The sequence below is a fragment of the Ischnura elegans genome, chromosome 7 (assembly GCF_921293095.1).
Source record: "Ischnura elegans chromosome 7, ioIscEleg1.1, whole genome shotgun sequence".
Taxonomy (NCBI): domain Eukaryota; kingdom Metazoa; phylum Arthropoda; class Insecta; order Odonata; family Coenagrionidae; genus Ischnura; species Ischnura elegans.
This window is the reverse complement of record NC_060252.1, coordinates 102903220-102910247: the sequence shown is the minus strand read 5'-3', so window position 1 is coordinate 102910247 and position 7028 is coordinate 102903220. Positions and strand designations below refer to the sequence as shown.

The following is a 7028-nucleotide window of genomic DNA, read 5'->3' as shown; positions in this document are numbered from 1 at the left end:
TCTAAGAATTATTATTTATACATAGATTGGTATTCTGAGAAAAATGCACACCAGAGTATTTCCATTGAAATAATTAGTCAACCAAACAACCACTGAACAGCATCCTTTGGATTAGTATTTTAAATGTTACGATTTAGTAGGGGTTGTCCAGAAGCCTCACCCAAATTTGAAACTGGGAGAATCTGATTGAGTTAATCTGAAAAATTAAAAATACAACAGTAACAGAAAAGCAACATATCAAAACCTTCAGATTAAAAAATTGAACAGAAACCATTAAAATCAAAGCAAAGTAAGATGAGTCAAAATAATCTTATTCTAACATGCCTCCCATTCCTAAGGCTATTCATTGCTATTTGAGGATCTATTGCTTTGGGGATGTATTGATATTGAACATAGCAGATATGCATGGTTTCAATTAGTATAATCATGGATATTTAATAATAATATTCTATTTCGGAAAACCAGTTAGGTAAGTCAATGTAAGAAGCTCATTAGGCTACTCATTGACACTAAAATATCATTCAGCAGGTAATGGGTTACAATGTAAATTTCTAAAAAGTAATTGACCCTAGTTGCTTCAAAATAAAATATTATTACATCACATGAACTCACCACTTGCATATTAATCAAATGATATATGTTCTAATTTAAATAATCCCTTTTCTTTAACACTACACGATTTTTTTGGAGATGCCACCATGGCAATGTGAGTTCCATCTATTACTCTGATTTTCATAGGGAATACATACATCACATATAACCAGTAAAAACCAAGCACTTAATGCATGACGCATACACACTTGCCTAAGAAATATAGCATTCAGTCTACTGCGTTCACTATTCACGGATGTTAATCAATTTTTAAACCAAGTTAGTATATACCTACGCCAGCGTTATGATATTGAATTTGGGCTATGGTCCACGGTCACCCATCGTTAAAGAGATAGTCATTTATAGTTTTTGTCACCTCTTCCACACTCCGGCACAAAAAGCTTCTCTCCATGTTCATATATGCATCATAATCTATATATGACACTTATTGTCCAACAGCATTGAAGGTAAGAGTAGCCAATACCTGTAATGAAATGAGTGTTTATCTTGAGGCAAAGTTGAACATTTGTCGACACACACGGTTACATGCGCGAGTGAGAAACAACCTTAATGCATTTTCATGGTTATCTATTCGGCTATTTTAAGTTAGAGATAAGCTAATATGTAATGAGGCCCCTATTACACAATTAAATACAAGATACCAATACCCGGAATTACTAACACAATAAAACTATAGTAATCAACGTCCCGTAAACAGAAACTAATGACCAAGGACATTTTTCGGAAAACTACCGTTCTAATGCGAAAGATCAAAGCCAAACTTGAAGAACAATAAATAAACTTATCATAAAATAGCGAAATACGGTAACGGAAGGACATTAGCACTGTTTAAACACTTTTAGGATTATTTAGGATGAACGGTAAAACAATTCAATTGCACTTATCGAGTTTGAGTAAATAATCATTCCAGCAAGGCACAATTTGCTTCTCAGCAACCAGAAGTTGACTCTCCACCACATACGACCACATATCCCTCCCTGCAGAAATGAAAATATTGAGAAAACAACAAGTGAACGTATTTACATTGTACGCGCTTTGCGTACGGCAGTATTTGTTTTGGGGGCGAATTCAAATACCCCAAATTAAAATTAATGATATGATGTCAGTACATCGCTTTTCGGAGTTACTTATTCTCCTTTTTTTTTTTACATGAAACATGATCTTTTTTAATGATTTCTTAAAATTTCGCACTCCAACTTAGCAGAATAATGTTCTGAATGCATTAGCATATTGCAAGTTAGAACAACGGTAATAAAGTTAGACTTCTTCGCGTTTCACATCTTATTTAATGTTGGATCACCACCAGAAATCACCGTAAAATTTCTACGAATAAAAAAGTAAATATTTATCCATGAAACATGTGTACTTACTTTGTTTACATTACTTACAGCTGATGTTCGTGAAGCTTCGGAGATGTATGGCGTCAATCAGATTTTGGGTTCAGCGTTCATTGAGGCGAAAAAGGTTTCTGAATTCCTTCTCACTCAGTTCAAAGGCGTCTCCTCTTCTCCTGAAATTACGCTGTGTTCTCTCCGCAGTTAAATCCTCGTCGCCAAAATTCTCATGCGCGTACATTAACATCATGAAATCCGCCATGTTGTTTACTTGGTATCCATCGTAGTCAATCCTTCGTAATCATCCCGACCAATAGCTACCGAGTCAGATAATTACGAAGGGTTTTTACGAGTGAAATTTTTACGAGTGATTCAAACACACCAAAATTCCGAATCGCTCGTAATTGTACCACGTGACTCCTTGGTTACGTGCTCGGAATAATTACGAGCGATTCAAACACAACCCCCCAGGGGGGTTGTGTTTGAATCGCTCGTAAAAACCCTTCGTAATTATCTGACTCGGTAGCTATCGGTCGGGATGATTACGAAGGATTGACTACGATGGATACCAAGTAAACAACATGGCGGATTTCATGATGTTAATGTACGCGCATGAGAATTTTGGCGACGAGGATTTAACTGCGGAGAGAACACAGCGTAATTTCAGGAGAAGAGGAGACGCCTTTGAACTGAGTGAGAAGGAATTCAGAAACCTTTTTCGCCTCAATGAACGCTGAACCCAAAATCTGATTGACGCCATACATCTCCGAAGCTTCACGGACATCAGCTGTAAGTAATGTAAACAAAGTAAGTACACATGTTTCATATATGAATATTTATTGTTTTTAATCATAGAAATTTTACTCCGATTTCTGGTTGTGATCCAAAGTTAAATAAGATGTGAAACGCGAAGAAGTCTAACTTTATTACCGCTGTTCTAACTTGCAATATCTTAATAAATTGAGGACATTATTCTGCTAAGTTGGAGTGCAAAAGTTTAATAAATCATTAAAAAAGATCATGTTTCATGTAAAGAAGGAGAATGAGGAACTCCGAAAAGCGATGTGCTGGCATCATGACATTAATTTTAAATTGGTGTATTTGAATTTGCCCCCAAAACAAATACTGCCGTACGCAAAGCGCGTACAATGTAAATACCAAGGGGACTCCATTACTATTGTAATATTCGTGGTAAATACGTTCACTTGTTGTTTTCTCTACATCTCTACATTTTCATTTCTGCAGAGAGGGATATGTGGTGGAGAGTCAACATCTGGTTGTTGAGAAGCAAGTTGTGCCTTGCTGGAATGATTATTTACTCAAACTCGATAAGTGCAATTGAATTGTTTTACGGTTCATCCTGAATAATTCGTTTAAAAGTGTTTTAACAGTGCTAATGTCCTTCCGTTACCGTATTTCGCTATTTTAGGATAAGTTTATTTATTGTTCTTCAAATTTGGCTTTGATCTTTCGTATTAGAACGGTAGTTTTGCGAAAAATATCCTCGGTCATTAGTTTCTTTTGACGGGACGTTGATTACTATAGTTTTATTGTGTTACTTATTCCGAGTATTGGTATCTCGTATTTAATTGTGTAATATGGGCCTCATTACATATTAGCTTATCTCTAACTTAAAATAGCCGAATATATAACCATGAAAATACATTAAGGTTGTTCCTCACTCGCGCATGTAACCGTGTGTGTCGACAAATGTTCAACTTTGCCTCAAGATAAACACTCATTTCATTACAGGTATTGGCTACTCTTACATTCAATGCTGTTGGACAATAAGTGCCATACATAGCTTATGATGCATATATGAACATGGAGAGAAGCTTTTTGTGCCGGAGTGTGGAAGAGGTGACAAAAACTATAAATGACTATCTCTTTAACGATGGGTGACCGTGGACCATAGCCAAAATTCAATATCTTAGCGCTGGCGTAGGTATATACTAACTTGGTTTAAAAATTTATGAACATCCGTGAATAGTGAACGCAGTAGACTGAATGCTATATTTCTTAGGCAAGTATGTACGCGTCATGCATTAAGTGGTTGGTTTTTACTGGTTATATGTGATGTATGTATTCCCTATGAAAATCAGAATAATAGATGGAACTCACATTGCCATGGTGGCATCTCCAAAAAAATCGTGTAGTGTTAAAGGAAAGGGATTATTTAAATTATAACATATATCATTTGATTAATATGCAAGTGGTGAGTTCATGTGATAAAATAATATTTTATTTTGAAGCAACTAGGGTCAATTACTTTTTAGAAATTTACATTGTAACCCATTACCTGCTGAATGATATTTTAGTGTCAATGAGTAGCCTAATGAGCTTCTTACATTGACTTACCTAACTGGTTTTCCGAAATAGAATATAATAATTATATATCCATGATTATACTAATTGAAACCATGCATATCTGCCATGTTCTATAGCAATATATCCCCAAAGCAATAGATCCTCAAATAGCAATGAATAGCCTTAGGAATGGCAGGCATGTTAGAATAAGATTATTTTGACTCATCTTACTTTGCTTTGATTTTAATGGTTTTTGTTCAATTTTTTAATCTGAAGGTTTTGATATGTTGCCATTCTGTTACTGTTATATTTTTAATTTTTCAGACTAACTCAACCAGATTCTCCCAGGTTCAAATTTGGGTGAGGCTTCTGGACAACCCCTTCTAAATCGTAATATTTAAAATACCAATCCAAAGGATGCTGTTCAGTGGTTGTTTGGTAGACAAATTATTTCAATGGAAATATTCTGGTGTGCATTTTTCTGAGAATACCAATCTATGCATAAATAATAGTTCTTAGATCTACTAAGAAGTCTACCATCTGTAAAGGCCTGGTTACATGATACATTAACATGCACAAGTTAATGCTTAAATGATTGAATGCGTGAATGAACATGAAAATGCACTGTATAACCACCAAACTTGTGTAAATGCAGGAACAGAAAATAGAACATGTTCTAATGTAGTTCATGCATTTGTATATGTTCTGTTCAGGTCCACCAATATCAGTCATGATTTCACGCATTAACTATGTGTTTATGTACCATGTAACCAGGCCTTCAGATTGCAGGATAAACTGCTTGACTCCTTGGTGACTTTTTTATCACAACAAGCTTGGTATGTATCGTACCTTGTTTCACTTAATCCATCTTCCAATCTTTCAAAATCTGAAACTAATCCAAACAGTTGAATCAATTTTTAGGGGTTTCCAGCAAGCATTGGTGTTCAATGCCAACAGTTTTGATGTCCAAGCCACTTTTTCTCTTCAAATGTGCTGAAACATTTTTTTTTTGCCCTCTTCATACTGAGCCTCCCAAGGCACACCCACTGTACAATAAGCAGGAGTCTGAATGACAGTCTTTCATGTGTGGTCTAGGTTTATTCTTACTGTAGTTAATATTAGTGGGTGAAACTCGGTGGTAATGCTTTAAATAAAAATTTTCCTAATTCCACATGGTGATTTATTGTGTCTGACTATGGTTTCGTTACAGTGTAACATGTTCAAGGTGAGACCGTTAAAATGGTAAGCTTTAATGTGACCATGGTAGACAAAATTAATCACCATGTGGTAAAAGCAATGTTTTTACTCCTTCAACTGCTACTTTTTCTTACTTTTCCTCAGCTTATACCATTTCTGTTTCATTTTCTATTTGGTTTCCCTGCTTAGGTGTAGGTACCTATGTCCACTATGGTATGCAACGGAGATCAATTTCTGCCAATGGGAATGGAATTACTCATAAATTGGATGATTGCTTGCATTATTTATCTTTTATGAAAGTGATTGATGAGGATCATAGGATTTCCATCCATAATGGTTGTTAATACTCAATATTCAATAATAAATCCATTATGGCATACAAAATTTTATGTTTCTATGATATTCTGTACTTTCTCAACTTCACGTTAATGTGATCCATGAATGTGATGTATACCAACTCCTTATATAACGTTATTTCTATTGCAGTACATCAACGAAACTATGTGTTGTACTTTTCTTTGAAAATAAAGACTATTCAATGCCAAGATGCATGTTACTGATGTTATTTTTTATATAACCTTGACCTTGTTTAAGATAAATTTAAGTGTTCACCTATAATAGTGACAAACCTAATGGAATAGAATAGCATTAACTTTATAACAGCATCTTTTAGAAACCAAGATGAGTCTTAGATTGAACCAATAGGATTTAGTGATAGGCTAATTAGAATTTTTTTTAATAGGAGAGTAAATTTTTTGTTACAATTATATTGTGTTTCTTCCCCTATTTAATTACAAGGAATTGGGCATGAAGTATATATGTATTGCTTTGAGGATATTCTTGCAGGTCTTATTGGATACTAAATCCCCTATGTAGTTCAAATTCTATTCTATCTTTTTCACATCTTAAACCTCCCTCCATTCCTATTCATCTTCTAATTTTCTTTTCATTACTGGAATTTTTTTCACCTTGAACTTTGAAAAAATGGGCATTTCTCTCATTGCTCCTATCTTCCAGCATTAATTTTTGTCCTAGGCATAATTAAAGTTGATTAAAATGTGCAGAGGGATAGAATTAACATGTATGAGTGTCAGGTTATGGAAAGTTGATTCAGCACAGAAGTAGTAATTCTTATGGTACAGAATAACTTTCAATGAAAAGCAATAGGCTGGAAAGTTCACACAAACACTAAATTAGAGCTCAGAGCTAATTTCAGGCTAAAATCTAAAATCCCAAGAGGAAATGGCCACTTAAGTTGGTCCATTTTGCTGCACATACTATGTAGTAGCACATACAGGCTGTATAAGCTTTTCCTCTAGAGATATTATGCAAGACTTGCTTTAGAGTCGCCCGCCTCGTCTTGAGAATTGAAACAATGGTGCTTGGTGTGGTAGTTTGATTTGAGGAGGAAATGAATTCTGTTGCTGAAATAACCAATGATTCTATTTTGTGACATACTCAACTTAGCTGCACTTGGGGTCTGTTACGCTAATGTTAGTATTACCTCAATATCGGAAATGATTAGTATTTCCTGCAAGCCGACTTCTTCATGCCCGAAGAAGGCGGCGTCGGCGAAGA

At 35.0% G+C, this 7028-nt stretch overlaps 1 long non-coding RNA gene across 1 annotated transcript; it reads left to right on the top strand.

Annotated features, from left to right (window-relative positions):
• The first annotated feature begins 3186 nt into the window (after positions 1 to 3186).
• On the top strand, positions 3187 to 5380 carry LOC124162421. Its single transcript, XR_006865556.1, has 2 exons — positions 3187 to 3891; positions 4578 to 5380. It is a non-coding gene; the product is annotated as an uncharacterized LOC124162421 (long non-coding RNA).
• Positions 5381 to 7028: the final 1648 nt, after the last annotated feature.